The sequence below is a fragment of the Vitis vinifera genome, chromosome 16, assembly GCF_030704535.1.
Source record: "Vitis vinifera cultivar Pinot Noir 40024 chromosome 16, ASM3070453v1".
Taxonomy (NCBI): domain Eukaryota; kingdom Viridiplantae; phylum Streptophyta; class Magnoliopsida; order Vitales; family Vitaceae; genus Vitis; species Vitis vinifera.
In genome coordinates this window covers 17,793,820-17,815,317 of record NC_081820.1, presented here as the reverse complement: position 1 = coordinate 17,815,317, position 21,498 = coordinate 17,793,820, and the positions used below count along the sequence as shown (strand labels likewise).

Here is a 21,498-nt window from a genome sequence, read left to right as displayed (position 1 = left end):
TGCTTACTTGGATCAGTTTGTGATTGTCTTTATGGATGACATCTTGACTTACTCAAGGAGTGTGGAAGAGCATAAACAGCATTTGGTGGCCACCCTTAGAACTTTAAGAAGACACCGGTTGTATGGAAAGTAGGACAAAAGTGAGTTTTGGCTTACTAAAGTGAATTTCTTAGGCCATGTGGTTTTTGAGGTAGGAATAGCAGTGGACCATTCCAAGGTGGAAGTTGTGCAGGAGTGGAAAAGACTTACTAATGTATTTGAGGTCAGGAGTTTCTTAGGGTTGGTTGGATATTATAAGAGGTTTATGGAATACTTCTTTAGAATTGCAACACCGATGACTTGGTTGACTAGAAAATGAGTGAAGTTCGAATGAAATGAGAAGTGTGAGAATGTTTTCTAGGACTTGAAGCGGAAATTGACCATTGCTCCAATGTTAACTACTCCTATCAGTGAAGAGTTGTTTACGGTTTGTTGTGATGTTTCTACAGTGGGGCTAGAGTGCGTGCTAATGTAACAAGACAAGGTGATAGCTTATACCTCAAGGCAATTAAAGCCACATGAGCATAACTATCCAACACATGATTTGGAGTTTGCAGTAGTGGTGTTTTCCCTTAAGACTTGGAGACACTATTTGCATGTAGAGAAGTTTGAGGTATACTCTAATCATAAGAGTTTGAAATACATCTTCACTAAAAAATTATCTAAACTCTAAGTAGAGGAGATGGATGGAGACATTGGAAGATTTTGCTCTTCATTACCATCCTTGAAAGGCGAATATTGTAGCTGATGCCTTGAGTAGGAAGAGCTATGATTAGTTGTCTAGCTTGTGGTTGAGAGAGTTTGAGATGCATGCAGTTATTGAGGATTTTGAGCTATGTCTTGGTTGGGAAAGATAGGGTCCATGCTTGTATAGTATATCGGCTAGACTAATGATTATCCAAAGAATAGTGGAGGCTTAAGTTCATGATGAGTTTTTAGAAAAATTTAAAGCCTAGTTGGTAGAAGATGAAGTAGATGAAAATTGGTCTATGCAGTATATGGGAGTGTGAGATTTAGAGGGAGATTGTGTGTGCTAAGGGATATGGAGTTGAAGAATGAACTATTAGCAGATGCTCATGGGGCAAAGTATACCATCCACCCTAGGAGTACCAAAATGTATCAAGACTTAAAGAAACAATTCTGGTGAAGTGGGATGAAGAAAGACATTGTTCAGTATGTAGCCAACTGCTAAATCTATCAACAAGTGAAAGTTGAACACCAAAAGCCTGCAGGGTTGTTGCAACCTTTACTTATATATGAGTGGAAGTGGGATCATATCACTATGGACTTTGTGGTAGGGTTTCCAAGAACTAGAAGAAAGAAAAATTGAGTTTGGGTGATTATGGACCTCTTACTAAGTCATCTCATTTTCTAGCCATGAAGACTACTAACTCCATGATCTCTCTGGCTAAGTTGTATATATAGGAAATTGTGAGGTTGTATGGGATACCTTTGTCTATAGTGTTTGACAAGGACCTTAAGTTTACTTCTTAGTTTTGGTAGAGTTTATAAAGGGCTATGGGCACCCAATTGAATTTTAGCACCGTTTTTCACCCTTAGACAGATGGTCAATCAAAAAGAGTAATCCAGATTTTAGAAGACATGTTAAGGGCTTGTGTTTTGGACTTTGGAGGGAATTGGGCAGATTACTTACCTTTGGCAAAGTTTGCTTATAACAATAGTTACCAATCTAGCATTCGCATGACACCTTATGAAGCACTCTATGGAAGACCTTATAGATCACCCTTATGGTTGACAGAGTTGGGTGAGAGTCATTTTTTAGGACATGAGATTGTCCAAGAGACTACAGAAAATATACAACTCATCAAGGAAAAGCTTAAGACTGTTCAAGATAGACAGAAAAGCTATGCAGACTAAACGAGAAGGGCTTTGGAGTTTTAAGAAGGGGATTGGGTTTTTATTAAAGTGTCCCCTCAAAGAGGCATATTTTGATTTAGGAAAAATGAGAAGTTATCTCCTAGATTTGTGAGACAATTTCAAATCGATAAGAGAGTGGGCCCAGTGACATACAAGTTAATATTGCCTCAATAGTTGTCCCACGTAAATGATGTCTTCCATGTGTTGATACTAAGGAAGTGTACTCTAGATCCAACTTGGGTAGTTGACTTGCAAGATGTTCAGATTAGTGAAGGTACTTCTTATGTGGAGGAACCTTTGCAAATTCTGGAGGTTGGAGAGTATATGTTCAGAAACAAGGTGATTCTCGTAGTCAAAGTGTGGTGGCAACACCATGGGATGGAAAAAGCCACTTAGGAACTCGAGAAAGAAATGAGGCCACACTATCTGCAATTCTTCTATAATTTTTTAGGTAAGTTCATTTAAATTTCTGGACAAAATTTATTTTAGGGTGGTAGGATGTAATGACCAAGTATTTCAGGCCACGTTGGAATTTCAATTGTTGTGGGTTGGGTTGCCGGTACCTTCAGTGGCTTGTTTAAAAAGGAAAGAAAAAGGAAGAAGAAAAAGAAAATGAGGAAACAGAGGACTCTCGGTCAACTATGGGTAGGGTGTTGTAGTTCACCTTTGGTTGGCCATTCCGATAGCCAAACGTGCTCCATTTCGTGTAAAATTTTGAGGAAAAGTTCAACTTGAAATGAGAAATATTCCTACGATGGTGGATTTCATTTTCAACGATTGGATTGTTAGATCTATGGTAGGGAGTCTTAACCCTAAAACTTTTTATTTAATGCATTTTTCTTTTAAAAAATTATAAATCTAGTTGTTGGAAGTTAAATAGGTAATATTTATGATAGGATAAAGTTTATTGGGTGATTTAGGAATTTTACTTGGGATTTTTATGTGATAATGGAAGTGTTTAATTGTGAAAAATAATTGTGTTTGATTGTTGGAATTATTGGGATTGTTGAGAAATAACGGAATGTTGGTGGAAATTATGTTTAATTGATATTTGAATTATTGAGAATTTATTTGATTGTTTTTGGTAATTTAATTGTGGAGAAATAATTGTGTTTGATTGTTGGAATTATTGAGATTGTTGATAAATAATGGAATTTTGGTAGAAATTATGTTTGATTGAGAATTTATTTGGTTGTTTTTGGAAATTTAATTATGGAGAAATAAATTTTATTTTATTATTGGAATTTATTTGGATTATTGAAAAACAATGAAATCATGGTATAAATTGTAATTTTATTTATATTTGAATTTGTGGGAATTTTATCTAATATTTGTGATATTTGTGAATGAGGATAATTAATCTCATTGCATTTCATATGCATCATGGTTATGTGAAGGAAAAATAAAAACTGTGAAAGGTGCATGAAATGGAAAAAATAAATAAATAAATAAAATAGTAAGAAAAGGTAAAGGCCCGTGAAAGGTGAATTAAGAAGGGAGTGAGATCCCTAGGGTGAAAGACCCAAAAATCTACCCCGGGAAGACTCTAAATGGGAAGTGTATTTGGGTACGGACGTGTATCCTTCGATGAAAGCCCGAGAATGACAATGAATTGTATGACTGTGTGTCACATACCCACATGCATTTTATTTAATTGTTGACAATAGTTGAATTGTTATAATTATAGAAATTAAAATGTTTGGGTTGATCAATTATGGTGGAATGTTTATTTTGCGTTCACTTGAACCTTAGTAATCCCAATTAACCCCTTGGGTGTAAGGCACCCTACTGAGCAATGTGGAATGTTCATTCCTTCCTTTTTAAATGTTTTTAGATGCAGATGTAGCTCTTAATGATCAACATATGAGACAGGAAGGGCTTGAGGATGCCCTAGGAGATTTTGGAGTAGCTTAGAGGATTTTGTTACCCTTGGTTATGTTGGGTTATTGGAACATGTTCTAATAGTTTTTAAAAAAATAAATAAATAAATAAATTATGTAATCGTTTATGGACTGTATTTTGAATTAAACTTGTTTTATTGTGGACACTCTTGTTAGACTTGGGTTGGAGATCTTATTGACATTAAATTGCTTGTTGCTCTTAAGTAGTTGTTGTATTTTGATGAGTTAGAATGTTAGTTGGAGGAAGCTTTGCGGTAATTGATGTTTAGAAAAAAAAAAAATTTCAGGGCACTTTAGTTTACTGCCAGTTTGGATTAGGAGGGACTCTTAGGGTCCAACCTTTGACCTAGGGTTATGGGTTAGATTCTAGGTTGCCCAAAATTTAGGTTGTAACAAGTATCTTGTTCATAAAAAAAAAATGGAGAACTGTCAGTAGAGGTGTCCAATGGGTCATGTCGGGCCTATACGACCCAATATTGATCAGGCTAACATGTCAAGCCAGCACGAACCACTTAAAAGTCATGTTGGGTCGGGCCAACCCATGCAAGCCAAATAGGTGGCCCGACACGACCCATAAGTCGATGGGCCTTGGCCCATGGGCTACTCAATTTGTTAAAAAATTTAATTTAATTTTTTTAAGTCATTTTTTTAAAGTTTTTTTTTCGTTATTAAATAAAATTTCTTTTTTGTTACTTTAGAAACCTCTAATAATTATACTTTTTATTTTTTGCATTTATATTTATCGAGTTTGTAATTGTAAAATTTATAGAAATATTAGTTTTTTGCTTTTTAAAATAGTAAAAAAAAATTATATTTGAATTTGTTTATTTTTTTTATCAAAATAATAATAAATTTAAAATAATGGAATATAAAAGGAAATGAAATATAAAAAATAATTCTTTTATTCAATATTTCAAAAAATTACATGAAAAAAAATAAGCATCATATGCATTAATCAACAATTAAAAATTAGCTACATGTAATAGATTTAAAAGAAACGAACAACATGTAATTCTTCAATTATCATATTCACTTTTGTCTTCTTATTCAATCTTCATTCTTCTTTTTTCATCTTCAATCATCATCAAACTCTTAAACATCATTGTCTACATTGAGATGCAATTTCTCGAAGACTTGTTTAAGTTCATCCTCTAAAGTTTGAAGTCTCATGTGTCCATCTTCCCAATCCTCCAAACATGCCAAAACTTCTAGCATCTTTGTTGTAAAAGTTGTCCTCCTGTTTCCTATTATATTAGCAGCTATAGAAAAAAGAAGATTCTGATGCTACAGTAGACACCGGTGAGGTTAGTAGATCATGTGCCATTTTAGATAGTATAGGAAAAGTGGATTCATGAGATTTCCACCACTTTATAATATCAAAATTTTATACTTCATTAGGGGATAGGTATGAACAATAATTAGTATCTAAATATTTTGAAAGATCACACCTACTTGAAGGACCAACTTGTCGCTTTCCCTTAGCTACTTGTATAAAGAATGGATCATTTCCAAATGTAGATGAAGTTATAGTACTTGAAGAGGTATGACCATATTTATTCTCATAATATTTATCTAATTTGTTTAATTGTTCATATATCCTACCTTCTGGTTCAGATGGTTGGTTCATACAAATAGCTATGAAGTTTAAAATATTTTCTACACCTTCAACCTTAACCCTTGAATCCATATAAGCAGCTAAACAATAAAGCGATGGAATAGTCTTCCAATATTTCAAAAAACAAATTCCCATTTGTACACATATTTCACTCAAAAAAGAATGTTTCCTATATTGTTGAAACACATCACTCTTGTTGCAAATACATCTAAGTGTTATACAAGATGTAGGAGTATATACAACAGAACACATGTTAGTAGTATCATAAAAAACCTTCAAGAAATTTTAAAAAAGCAAAACCTTTCTCCCAATCATTAGAGGTTATTATAATTTCACCTATCTTACTATTGACATAATCTGATAGTATGTTATGATCCCCTACACAAGATTTTAACATTAGGTAGGTAGAATTCCAACGATGACCAATATCACGATGAAATTTTCTCTTCTTCAAACCTACTGGTTGACATAAAGTATAAAATTCTTGTAATTTGTTGAATGAATCAAGAAATAGTATAGTAGATCGGATAACCTATAATGAGGGTGATATTAATTTTAAACCATTTTGTACTATTAAATTAAATATATGACAAATACATCTCACATGAAATATTTCACTTAGTGGACCTTATCTAATTGTTCCTACAAATAAATTTATGGCACTTTATTATTTGAAGCATTATCAAAGGTAATACTAAAAATTTTGCTTTGCATATCATATTCTCTAAAAACACTTGTCAAAGAATCATATATGGAAGACCCATAATGTGGATGTAATATTTTATGAAAACCTAATATTTTCTTTTGTAATTTCATATTTGAATTTGTATAATGTGATGTCACACATGTAAAAGGTTCATTACTTTGATTAATCCATATATCTTATGTCATAGATACAATACCACTATGATTTTTAAATTCTTCAATTATTAATTTTTTTTTCATTTAGCTAACATTTAATTACATCATTACGAGAAGTAGTCCTAAATTCTATGATAAGTTGGTGAGGCATACTTGTGTAAATCTAGGATCTTCTCCAAATGTCAATGGAAGCCCCATACTAGCTACCATTCTAGTTAACCCTTTTCTTAAGAATTGTTGATTGTATATAAAGGGGGTCATTGAAGATGTACTAGATCTTACTTCGTTTTGAGTTATTTGGGATTGTTTAGGGTCTAATGCACCATGTTTTTTGGTATATTGTTTGACATGTCTTTTAAGGTGACCTGTGCCACCACTAGCTTTGCAACTATATGTTTTTTTTTTTTTTTTTACACTACTTACATTCTGCTAGATTTTCTACCTCACCTCTTGTATTTTGTCTATTTATTATAGTGAAGTGATTCCATACTATAGATGTGTGTCTACTAACCCTAGGTCTTTTGCCTGTGGGATTGGGTTGGGGAAGGTTAGAAGGAGGGACACTAGAGAAGGTAGGAGTCTCGTCATCTGCAAAATGATTAAATTCATTACATGCATCAATACCAAAGTTAAGGTTTTCAACATCTAGGTGATGAAGATCTATTTTTAATTTTAGAGGAAAAAAACAATAAGGTAAAAGAAAGAGAACAATTAAATTAAATATATAGAATTAAAATAAATAAATGAAATAACTAAATATAAATACCTCAACCTTGTGAATGATGACCACTTGTGGAGTTAGTAGATGTCTTTAGCACTTGTAGAGTTAGTAGATATCTTTATCACTTGAGAGAATTTCAATTTAGAGAATTGTGAAAAGAGAAATTAAAGAGAATTGTAAACAATATAAAGAGAGAGAATAGAGAAAGAATTAAAATGAAGGGTATTTATAGAGGAGTATTGGTGAGTTATTTACTTATTTACCCCTAAAACTAGCTCTTATATGGTTGTTGAGAGGGGTATTATAGATATTTGACATAAAAATATTATTAGTGAGTGATTTACTTATTTATCCTTTAAACTAGATGTTACATAGTTGTTGGGAGGGGTAATATAGACACTTGACATGAAAAAAGTAAAAATAGCTATTGAATTACTTTTTTACCCCTCAAACTAGTCGTTATATATTTGCTGAGAAGGGTATTATAGACATTTGACATGTAATAAAAAGTAAAAGTAAAAAGTGAAATTTAAAAGGGCCAAGTGGACCGACATGGTGGGTCAGCGGGCTGTTTCTTTAGGCCTAGCACGACCCGCTTCTTTGGGTCGTGCCAGTCGAGCTTGCTACAGTGTTGGGTCGTGCCGGGCCACGAGCCAAAATGGGTGGCCTTACCTAATGGACACCTCTAGCTATCAAACAGATTTCAAGTTTTTAAAAGGTATCAAGAGAATGGATTGGAAAAAGGAACAACAAATTTTTCAGTCAAGTAGTGGAAAAGACGACATAATTTGTTTTGCATGACTAGTTCTTTTCTATTTTCTTGAACAGTTTTGTTTCATTTCATTTCGTGTTCTTGCCATGATTAGTTTCCAAGTTTCTTTGAACTCCATGTCTTTTTTCCTAGGCTTTTGTGTCCACGATAGAAATTCTTGTGACTTTTAAACCTTGTAATTGTTTGTGAAATTACTATTATCCATGGATGTTCAAGATACTCATCTATATTTTGTTGTTTGGTTTGATCTCTTATATATATATATATATATATATATATAGGTAAGATACAATTTGGTAAATATAATATAAAAAAAAAAAAAGATTTTCATTTTTTTTTAATCATTTTACTGCGTGCAAAAGGGGTGCAAGTGATGGGGCACTGGGCATAAGTGGTAGTTTCTACATATGAAAAGAGGGTTTGGAGTTTGTTGAAATTATACGAATGTCATTCTTAATGGTGAACAAAAGGAATGGCAATTTGGTAAATATACTATAAAAATAAGGATAAAATAAAATCACAACAAAAAAGTATCTAAATAGGAAAGATGATTTAAGTGGCTTAAATTATAAGGTTGTTATTCTTAATTGGTACAACCACTAAACGGAATGAATGACAATTTGGTAAATATAATATAAAAATAATGATAAAATATCATCTCAATAAAAGTTGTCTAAATTGAAAAGGGAGTTAAAGTTAGCTTAAATTATGGTAATGTCATTCTTAATGAGTCAATTGGTGTAATGTTTTTAGAACGGGACTAGTCATTGAACCGAAAAAGTTACTGATTCACGATTCAATGGTCTCATACTAGTGGTTGAACCGACTACGTCATAAATATATAATTTATATATATGATTAAAATAAAATTAATAATTATAAAAAATCATAAAATATATAAATGATTAAAAATTTTAAACACATTTCATTGTTTTATCATCGTTAATATAGATAGTTTAACCTATGATAATGAGAGATTTATTAATTTTATTAAATATTTAATCATTAATTATTAAGGTAAAATAAGATTTTGTTATTGAAATTGATTTGGATTTCAATAGTTATATATTTTAATAAACTAAAAATTATTTATTTATTTATTATTTATATTATTTTGATATATATCTTTTAAATGTTTGATTTGAAAAAGTTGCAAATCGAGCTAGGTGGCCCATTATCTCATATAGTTGCATATATGGATGAAAATTTTGTGTATCGACCATTGGCGATATGAAAGAGGCAACTGAAATTTGGCGAGGTGATTTTTTGGAAAATCTTGGCGAGTTTTTATCGAAAAAAAATAATTTTTACCGATTTATCAGCAATTTCTATGCAATCTATGTGCGATCAAAGCCTAAAAAATATGAAATTGTGCATGCGAACTCGAACCCCATCCAAACCCAAAACAAACATGTCCTTATCTTAGTAAACCACTAGACTGACTTGCCAATTTGTTAAATATTAGGCACCAAATAAACATATAGTAAAATTATCACGAAACAAAATATTAAAAATAAATTTTAATAAACAAATTAATTCTAATTATTTTATTTTTAAACTTCATTTAATTAATCACTAAAAATATAAAACCTATCATTATAATTTTCTTAACAGTTTTTTTAAATCATTTATATATTAATTAAATATAAAAAATGTAAATATTAAAAAATTTATACATATATCATCATTTATTTTATATCATTTAATAAAATTAAAATTAAACGAATTATAGTTTTAAAATAAGATATATAAAAACAAATTTCAAATATCTATTATTATTTATTATATCATTTTTATATTTTTTTTTCCCAATATTTTCATTTTTTTTATCTATTTTAGGCTACCAATTTTTTTCCAAAATATATTCCGATATATCCGTAAAATCGAAGTACTGATATATTCGTGATTACCAATATTTTTATTGATGGTTACATACATGAACCCAGGTTCAAATACCTATGAAGCATTTTGCCTGGTTCAAATCCCCAACAAGGTTTTAGAGTAAAAGGGAAAGTGGGGTTGGGCCTAATTGCCAGCCGTTAACCAATAGACTGTCTCGACCGGCTCAACACGACTCCAGTCTAATGATTGAACCGAACTGACAGTTAAAAAAGTTTTAACAAACCCAAAGTTGCTTTATACCCTATAAAGATCCTCACCCACATCATCCTCCTCCATTTTCTTTCTTATTCTTGCAATTTTCAGATCTCTCTTTCTTTTTGCTACTGTTGTCCTTCCACTACTGATGCAGCATAATCCACCTTTCCATCCTCCATCTCCAGTAGAGGCGGAAAAGGAGGATTGTCCCAATTGCGATATGACCATGAAAAGAATTTAGAAAGCCCAATTGGCTCATAATAGAAACTATCATAGAACATTCTTGTTTTTCTATCATGGCAAGTGTGGACGAGGATTCCTAGATAAGGCCCCCAATTGCGATATGACCATGAAAAAAAACTAAGAAAGCCCGATTGGCTCATAATAGCAACTATCACAGAACATTCTTGTTTTACCATCATGGCAAATGTAGATGAGCGTTCCCAGATAAGGCCAAATATCGTTTGCATCTCCTTCGAGATCATAATGATCGTATTAGAATTTAAACAGGTAAGTTCTTTCTTTTCAATTTGTTTTTATTTTCATTTTTATCTATTTTTGTGTTTTACTTGTTCTATTTTAATTTTTTGGGGGAGTTTTCATCGAAAAATTGGATTTTTACCGATTTATCGGCAATTTCTGTGCAATCTACGTGCGATCAAAGCCTCAGAAATATGAAATTGTGTGTGCTGACTCGAAGCCCACCCAAACCCAAAACAAACATGTCCTTATCTTGGTCAACCACTAGACTGACTTGCCAATTTGTTAAATATTAGGCACCAAATAAATATATAGTAAAATTATCACAAAACAAAATATTAAAAAATAATTTTAATAAACAAATTAAGTCTAATTATTTTATTTTTAAATTTCATTTAATTAATCACTAAAAATATAAAACCTGTCATTATAATTTTCTTCATAGTTTTTTTATATCATTTATATATTAATTAAATTTAAAAATGTAAATATTAAAAAATTTATACATACATCATCATTTATTTTATATCATTTAATACAATTAAAATTAAATGAATTATAATTTTAAAATAAGATATATTATAATTAAAATTTCTAAAAGAGAGTCAGAGAGAAAGCAGAAAATAGACAAACCCAGAAAAGCAAGAAGCATGATCGCATTGAAACAAAAGAAACTTTATCAGATGTTCAGATGCAATATGAAAACCGAAAAGCTACAAACAATGCCTATACACAAGAACATCTCCAAGGATTTCTCTCTTTCTTGAAAACTACATTAAACAAAAATTAAAACTACGCACCTTCATCAAATTCTACTTCCATGATTCTTGAAAGAATGGTACAGTAATATGCTTTAATGGAGTTGAAACCAGGAAAAGCAAGAAGCATAATCCACTCAAGATATTCAGATACAATATTAAAATAGAATTTACAATGCCTAAACACAAGAACATGCCAAGAATCTATAGATTTCTCCCTTCCTTTAAAGCGACATTAAACAAAACCTAAAAGTGCTTCACCAATCATACCTGACAAGACAAACAAGAAATAGATTATAATACAAGAATAATCAAAGGCAAAAAAAAAAAAAAAAAAACCAAAAAACTAGAATGTACAAAAAGAAAAACCATTGAAACAAAGAAATTTTACTACATCAAATTCTGCATCTGTCACCGTGTTTCTTCAATAGATGGCCTCTATAATCTACTTTATCAGGAAATGGCAGTCCACATTTCTCATGGCGACAAAAGATATAGTTTATGTGGCAATAATTGAAGTGTTCTAGTCTTGTTGATTCTTTGCTCTTCATTTTCTTTTGGAATAAGCGCATCTCTCCTCACCCTGCACTAAAGGAGGCTGTTCTAGTTGCATCACATTGTTGTTGTGTTGTATTTCAGCCATAAAGCAAGTGGAAAAGGTAATCGAAGTGGAGGATTGACAAAGATGTGTGGGTGCTTTGATGTATTTATATTGATAACTAAACAACTTGATTAATAGGTTATAATAGGTTAAAAATGATGAACTTGTATTTGTGATTTTAACCTTTTTTATGTATTTTCTTGAAAAAACAATCAACTTTTGACATAAATGCCCTTAATTATTTCAAGTATTTAGATATAGGTTATATATATATATATTTATTTACAATAAAAAAATGAGGGTATTTTAGTCAAAATGTGATAAAAAAAATGATAAAGGGTTATATTTATCAAAATTGGGTTTTTAATGACCCTTGTAAGCAAATAACCCAACAAACTTTAATAAATACCCTCCATCCAATTAGGAGGTGGTACACTACAATCTCTAATGGGTTGTCTAGACCCATGAACCAATTGTGAGTAAGTCATCTAATTGCAAGGAAACCTTAACTTGAACCTTCCATGTAACTCCTAATGCACCCAAGTCATGTATAATGGAAAGAATGCAAACAAGAATGCTTATAAAGTATAAAACTTTTAAAAAGATAGATAAAAGTAAAAGTGGAATATCATTAAATAAATAATGAATTTGAATTTATTACATCATGTCATGTTTTTAAGGGCTTTATCCTATCATCAAGAATTAACCAAATATCTTTCATCCACTAAAATATTAAAAAATATCAAAATTTCATAATAAATCATGAAAAAGGAAGATATCAAAACACCATAATGAAAAAAAAAAACTAAAGAACTTCTCTTTCAAGAAATCACAAGAATGAAATTATCATCAATCAAGAATAAACCTAAAGTTCTCTTTTTCAAGATCACAATCATGCAACTATCATCAATGAAGAACCAAACAAGAAAAATCTCCCTTTAAAAAAGATCTCAATCATGCTCTCATTACTTATCAAATGTTAACTAAAAATCCTTCAATTATTGTCATATTGAAAGTGTTTAGAATTTCTTTAAAAAAAAAAAAAAACAAGAATGAATGAAAAGAGAATGAAAAATAATATCCATGATCATAAAAATCAAAACAAAGTAGAAGAAACTTACTTTTCTTTTTGGAAAGAAGGAAAAATCTCCTATGATCAACCCCTTAAGGAGTGTAATTTTTCTTTCAATGACATCGTGTATGTATGAATCAATTAGGGCAACCCCTCAATGTGTGTTGTGGAGGACTTTCCAAGAGATCGTGTTTTTTTTTCCTTATTTTTTTTCCACTTTCAAAGGTGACCAAATATCCCTTCATGTAAAATTTGTTTCATTTTTTTTAATCATTTTACTGCGTGCAAAAAGGGTGCAAATGATGGGGCACTAGGCATAAGTGGTAGTTCTAAGTAGGAAAAGTGGGTTTGGAGTTTGTTGAAATTACATGAATGTTATTCTTAATAGTGAACAAAAGGAATGGCAATTTAGTAAATATTTTACTACGTGCAAAAGGGGTGCAAGTGATACGACACTAGGCATAAGTGGTAGTTTCTAAATAGGAAAAAGGGTTTGGAGTTTGTTGAAATTATACGAATGTCATTCTTAATGGTGAACAAAAAGAATGACAATTTGGTAAATATAATATAAAAATAAGGATAAAATAAAATAACAACAAAAAAGTATCAAAATAGGAAAGATGGTTGAAGTGGCTAAAATTATAGGATTGTCATTCTTAATTGGTACAACCACTAAACAAAATAAATATAATATAAAAATAATGATAAAATAGCATCTGAATAAAAGTTGTCTAATTTGATAAGGAGGTTAAAGTTAGCTTAAATTATGGTAATGTCATTCTTAATGGGTCAATTGGTGTAATATTTTTAGAACGAGACTGGTCATTGAACCCGAAAAGTTACCGATTTACGATTTAATGGTCTCATACTAGTGGTTGAACTGACTACGTCATAAATATATAATTTATATATATGATTAAAATAAAAATAAAAATTATAAAAAATCATAAAATATATAAATGATTCAAAATTTTAAGCACATTTCCTTGTTTTATCATCGTTAATATTGATAGTTTAACCTATGATAAGAAGAACATAAAGTTTCATTAATTTTATTAAATATGTAATCGTTAATTATTAAGGTAAAATAAGATTTTTTTATTTATTTTGGATTTCAATAGTTATATATTTTAATAACTAGAAAATTATTTATTATTTATATTATTTTGATATATACACTACAAGAAAAAAAGTCATTGTTGACATATATTATCTTAACTTAAGGTGATATGTGTCAATATTGCCTATTTAAATTAACAACTATGACATTTACAACTTGTTTAAACCAATAATGACATATATAAATTTTTTTTAAATTCTTTCATGACTAATATAATAGAATCTTGACAGATAATTTATAAGTCAATGTATAATTAGTATGTTCATATGTCAAGGTACTTATATAATGTGGCTAGCTTGACATAAAATCAAAAGTCAAGGTATGATTTTAAACATATATGCCATTTTAATTCAAGTAAAATGATCTTAAATGACCTATGGATTCTAAGTCAAGATAATTACCTGTCAAGGTTCCCTGTGGTATTTACAAAGAACATTCCTCATTTTCTCAAAACCCGATATTCATTTTGAGAGCTTAGGGTCTCAAACTTTTTGCTCTAAACCAAGAATGAAAATATCGATAATTACAAATATATCAGTACTTCGATTTTACGGATATATCAGAAATATCGAAAAACTATTGGTGGATATTTTTTCACAAATATCGGTGGAGCGAAAATTATTTAAAATTTACATGAATGCTTGGAAAAATTCCAAAAAATGATAAAATAAGTAAGAATTCATATTTTAAAGTTATTTTGTAAATATAATTGATATAAATATGACAAAAAAAAAAAACATCGGTAGACAAAGATATATCAATAAATTTGATATTTTAATTTTAAGAATAATAAATATGAATTTTGGAAGTATATAAAGTTAGAATTGAGTTAAGAAATATTTGATTTCATTGAATAAAAATAATTTATACATAAATATAATACATATGACATTGCAATAGTCTTAGTATCAAAATGAAGATTGATGTAGTTCCACCATATTGTTAGATGAAGGGAGCCCATCTTGTTGAAGATAATATTTATTTTAAAATTTTTAAAATATTTTTATTAAAACACGTGTTATTATATTTTAAATGAAAAATTAAATTAATTTATATAAAATATTTTATTTGAGATTTAATTTCTAAAATTTTATTAAAAATATGTGGTAACAACTTTTTCTATTAATATTAATTTATTTAAATAATTAAGATTATTAATAATTTATTTTATCAAATTAATTGTAATTCATAAAATATCGTCCATAAAAACGGAAATTTCAATGTGATTTAATCAAAATAAAGATGGGTAATTAATAATTATTTATATAGAGAGAGGAAAATTGTTCTCATGATTTGTTTCATTTTTTATTATTTTTTTATTTTTTTATCCCTACTAACTATAAAAATCAAAAGGGCCACCACTTCTCTCACTTGGGCCATCGGGCATCAAGAAGGCCTTTTCTGAAGTTGCTCTCCAGACGAGAGAATCCGCCCTTCTCTGCTACTCTCAATCATAGCAGGTACTAATCTAATCATGTTATTATTGTTTTTTTTTTTTTGTTTTGCAACCCCCGTTTGATTCCCAAGAAAATCCATGCCCCATTCGATTTCCGGGAAAATTCATCCTCGTTTGATTTTCGAGAAAATCCATGCAAAACCCTCAAGGAAAAAAAAAAATTGCTTTTTTTTTTGGCTCCTTGTGTTTTCTGTTTGCAAAACCCCCATTTGATTCCCAAGAAAATTCATCCCCCATTCGATTTCTGGGAAAATTCATCCTCGTTTGATTTTTGAGAAAATCCGTGTAAAACCCCTAAGAAAAACAAAAAAAAATTGCTTTTTTTTTTTTTTTTTGCTCCCTGTGTTTTCTCTTTGCAAAACCCCTGTTTATTCCCAAGAAAGTCCATCTCCCATTCGATTTCCAGGAAAATCCATCCTTGTTTGATTTCCGAGAAAATCCATGCAAAACCCCCAAGGAAAACAAAAAAAATGCTTTTTTTTTTTTGCTCCCAGTGTTTTCTGGATCTGTTCTAGGGGTCTCTTTGCTTTTGTGCCATTGGATTTAAATTTCATGAACCCTAAATCCACGATTTTTGAGCCAGGCTAAAAAACACAACCTTTGCCTGCAAATCATGATCAGACTACAGCCTATGAATTACATTGGTTGGTTCTAATTATTGAACCAACACTCTACCTACCATGGGAATGAAGCAATTGACCGGTGGGGATACAACTTGCCAGTTTTTAATAAACTTGCCAGTTTTTAATAAACTTGAAAGATGTTGAGAAACTATTACTTCACTAAATTTCTTCTTATGTAAGATTTGGGCTTGTGGAGGTGGAATTTATGGATTAAATGTGTGAAATCAGGTTAGCAAGGCTCTTCTTGCAGAATATATCGTAGTGTAGAAGAGGAATAGACCATTTAAAGGATTGGGGTTAGAACACATGAACAAATCTTGCCCTGTCGTTCCATCTCAGCTCACAAGTTCTACCCTCAGAAGTAGCCAATTCCAGGTAATGTAATTGTAGCTTCATTAGCAACAATTTGGTTAGTCAATGAAGTAGAGAGAAATTTCTTACTCCCTTGATTTGGCTATCAGACTAATATATTCTGCCTGAGGGAGCGAGATCTATTGATCCATTTTGCTGCTGAGATATCACAGCTTCAAGCACATGGCCTAAGCAGAGAGTATGCACTTCTTCAGGTTAGGATCTTCGCATTAACTTGAGTTTCCTCTCTTTCTCTCTATATATCACTCTCACAATTTTTTTCCTTTCCTGCACCAGAGTTATCAACTTGCAGAAGACTTAGGGAGATCTTTCTAGGATCGAGCAATTTTGCAGATCTTTTTAGATGCTGAGGCAGCTGTGTCTTCTGGTCCACTTAAGGTAAATATCGATATCTTTTTGTCATAAATATAAGTAACTCTACCAATCAAAAAATATCAGTCTAAGGAAGGTACAAAATGCTGGATGTGAATAAGTATTGCACGGTCCATCCATATCTGGGTTTGGGGAAAAATGGGATGAAGACTAGAAGAGATTATAGGATTTATACATTCCAAAAAAGTGTTGATTAAGGAAACTTAAGTTATGAGTGTAAGTAGTAGCTTCTGCTTTTGTTTTATACATATCACTATACAGATGCAATAGTCTTGTTGCTTTCTTAGCCTTTAAACCTTCAACATGCTAAAAACCCTGATATGCTTATCAGAATTAGATATAATATGGGATTTTTGTGTAATGGCATTTTAAGTGACAATTTCCCTATTTTTTCTACTATGTAACATATACAACTATCCTTATTTCCAGCTCAAGCATTTGTAGAACAATGATGAAGTGATGCAAACCCAATTGCTGATTGTTTTTGCATTTTTTTCCCTATGTAGAGCATGTTAAGTCTGTTAAGATCCATGCATGTCTTGATTATCTTGGAAGAAGATGCTTCCTTCCTCCGATATGGTTACTTGTCACCCGACAATGCTGCTGGAATTAGCCAAAAAGTAACAATACTCTACAGTGAATTGCGACCACATGCCCTTGCCTTGGTCAGCTCCTTTGGCATCCTTGACGCATTTTTGAGCCCAATTGCTTTCAATTGGATCGATGCAAATTCTTGGTCGCCGGTTCAGCCCCAACAAGGGGCCACAGTTTCTCTCTAGATTTAGATGAATCAAAACTTATACTGCCTATGGCTTTTTAGATTCACTATTATTGTCTAATAAAGGTGTAGTGGCTAGCTTGCTATTAAAATTCTTCATAAAGCTTGATATTTGATTTCTTCTCATTATACATTTTTCTTTTTAATTTGTTAATATGCTCTATATTTTTTGCTATAGATTCAAAGTTTGGGTGTTGGAAATTTAAGGCTTTCCTATAAAGTAATGCTTCAAGATGGAGGCAAGAGACTTGGTTGTAGATATATACATGAGCAACTTAATTTAAGTTTATGTATATTGTCTTATAGTGTGTTTTTAACTTCATTGTATATTATATGAGTTTCTTCTATATAGAGAAGTTGGGGATAACTTTAAACAAGTTCATTGATTTGTGCTTTAATTAATAATTAAATGTATATTAAATATGTTTTGATTATATATAAAATCATGATAATTTGATTGTCATTATCATTCTTAAATAATATCAAATTGATTATACATGGCAACAGGTTCAATTTTTCATATTAAAAAATAATTTTAAAATTTTTCAAGGGGAACCTTGACAGTTGTACTTGTTCCCTACATTGACATATATAACCCAATTATGATATATATAAAATCTAACATTGACATATGTATCTAAAAGCCTTGATATATGTGGGGTTAATCATGACATATATGATACCTAACCTTGACATTTGTTGGACTAATCTTAACAAAAGAGTGAATTAACATTGACATAAGATTAAGTAATCTTGATATAAGTTGAATCCAACCTTAACATATATGAAAGAAACATTGACATATCATATACTAATAAGATTTCATCATTTGTAAAAATAGAGAAATCTTAACATATGTATATGTTAAGTTACCTTTAAACTTTTCTTGTCACTGGCATAGATAACATATATGAACAATAACCTACCTTCACAGATATGCCTTACATTGGCAGTGAAAAACTGTCAACGAAGGCTTCTTTTTTTGTAGTGATATATTTTTTAAATGCTCGTTTTGAAAAAGTTGCAAATCAAGCTACGTGGCCCATTATCTCATATAGTTGCATATATGGATGAAAATTTCGTGTATCGACGATTGGCGATCGGAAACAAGCAGGTGAAATTTCGGCGAGGTGATTTTTCAAAAAATTTTGGAGAGTTATCATTGAAAAATCGGATTTTTACCAATTTATCGGCAATTTCTGTGCAATTTATGTGCAATCAAAGCCTCAAAAATATGAAATTGTGTGTACGGACTCGAACCCCACCCAAACCCAAAACAAACATGTCCTTATCTTGGTCAACCACTAGACTGACTTGCCAATTTGTTAAATATTAGGCACTAAATAAATATATAGTAAAATTATCACAAAACAAAATATTAAAAAATAATTTTAATAAACAAATTAATTCTAATTATCTTATTTTTAAATTTCATTTAATTAATCACTAAAAATACACAACCTATCATTATAATTTTCTTAACAATTTTGTTATATCATTTATATATTAATTAAATATAAAAACTGTAAATATTAAAAAAATTATACATAAATCATTATTTATTTTATATCAGTTAATACGATTAAAATGAAATGAATTATAATTTTAAAATAAGATATATTATAATCAAATATCACAATATTATTGTTGAATAACATTTGATGTAATTTAATAAATTTATATTTTTTTATGGATGCATACGATATTATTATCAAATATGATTAATTATATATATATATATATATAATAAAAAATTTAAAATATCTATTATTATTTATTATATTATTTTTAGAGTTTTTCTCAATATTTTCATAATTGTGTTTATCTATTTTAGGCTACCAATTTTTTTTCCAAAATATCTGTCAATATATCTTCGATATATCCGATATATTCGTAAAATCGAAGTACCGATATATTCGTGAATATTGATGGTTGCGTACAGGAACCCAGGTTATAATACCCATGAAACATTTTGCTTGTTTCAAATCCCTAGTCAGGTTTTGGGGTAAAAGGGAAAGTAGGTTGTGGCCTAATTGCCAGCCGTTGAACCAATGAACTGTCTCGATCGGCTCAACATGACTCCAGCCTAATGATTGAACCGGACTGACGGTTTCAAAAGTTTTAACAAACCCAAAGTCGCTTTATACCCTATAAAGATCCTCACCCACATCATCCTCCATTTTCTTTCTTCTTGCAATTTTCAGATCTCTCTCTTTCTTCTTACTGTTGTTGTCCTTCCACCAATGATGCAATAGAATCCACCACCCCATCCTCCACCTCCTGCAGAAGCAGAAAAGGAGGATTGTCCCAATTGCGATATGACCATTCAAAGAACTGAGAAAGCCCGATTGGCTCATAATAGAAACTATCACAAAACATTCTTGTTTTTCCGTCATGGCAAGTGTGGACGAGCATTCCTAAATAAGGCCCCCAATTGCGATATGACCATGAAAAGAACTAAGAAAGCCCGATTGGCTCATAATAGAAACTATCATAGAACATTCTTGTTTTGCCATCATGGCAAGTGTAGACGAGCGTTCCTAGATAAGACCAAATATCGTTTGCATCTCCTTCGAGATCATAATGATCGTACTAGAATTTAAACAGGTAAACTCTTTCTTTTCAATTTTTTTTTATTTTCATTTTTATCTATTTTTGTGTTTTACTTGTGAAAATTTTGTGTATTGACGATTGGAGATATGAAATAGGCAGGTGAAATTTTGGCGAGGTGATTTTTTGGAAAATTTTGGCAAGTTTTCATCCAAAAATCTGATTTTTACCGATTTATTGGCAATTTTTGTACAATATACGTGCGATCAAAGCCTCAAAAATATGAAATTGTGCGTGCGGACTCAAACCCCACCCAAACCCAAAACAGACATATGCTTATCTTGGTCAACCACTAGACTGACTTGCCAATTTGTTAAATATTAGGCATTGAATAAATCTATAGTAAAATTATCACAAAAAAAAATATTAAAAAATAATTTTAATAAACAAATTAATTCTAATTATTTTATTTTAAAATTTTCATTTAATTAATCACTAAAAATATAAAACCTATCATTATAATTTTCTTAACAGTTTTTTATATTATTTATATATTAATTAAATATAAAAAATGCAAATATTAAAAAATTTGTATATATATCATCATTTATTCTATATCATTTAATACAGTTAAAATTAAATGAATTATACTTTTAAAATAAGATATATTATAATCAAATATCACAATTTTATTCTCGAATAACATTTTATGTAATTTAATAAATTTATATTTGTGTTATGGACGCATATGATATTATTATCAAATAAGATTAATTATATATACATTATAAAAAAATTTTAAAATCTCTATTATTGTTTATTATATTATTTTTAGAGTTTTTCTCAATATTTTCATAATTTTTTTTTATCTATTTTAAGCTACCAATTTTTTTTCCAAAATATCTGTTGATATATCTTCGATATATCCGATATATTCATAAAATCAAAGTACCGATATATCCGTGAATACCGATATTTTTATCGATGGTTGCATACAGGAACCCAGGTTATAATACCCATGAAGCATTTTGCCTGTTTCAAATCCCCAGTTAGGTTTTGGAGTAAAAGAGAAAATGGGTTGTCGCCTAATTGCCAGCCGTTGAACCAATGGACTGCCTCAACCGGCTCAACATGACTCCAACCTAATGATTGAACCGGACCATCGGTTTCAAAAGTTTTAACAAACCCAAGGTCGCTTTATAACCTATAAAGATCCTTCCCCACATCATCCTCTTCCATTTGCTTTCTTATTCTTGTAATTTCAGCTCTCTCTCTTTCTTCTTACTGTTGTTGTCCTTCCACCAATGATGCAATAGAATCCACTACCCCATCCTCCACCTCCAGCAGAAGCGGAAGAGGAGGATTGTCCCAATTGCGATATGACCATTCAAAGAACTGAGAAACCCGATTGGCTCATAATAGAAACTACCAC

At 30.5% G+C, this 21,498-nt stretch overlaps 1 pseudogene; it reads left to right on the top strand.

The window, feature by feature from the left end:
• The first annotated feature begins 15,286 nt into the window (after nucleotides 1–15,286).
• Nucleotides 15,287–17,670, top strand: LOC100256068 (putative acyl-coenzyme A oxidase At3g06690; annotated as a pseudogene).
• Nucleotides 17,671–21,498: the final 3,828 nt, after the last annotated feature.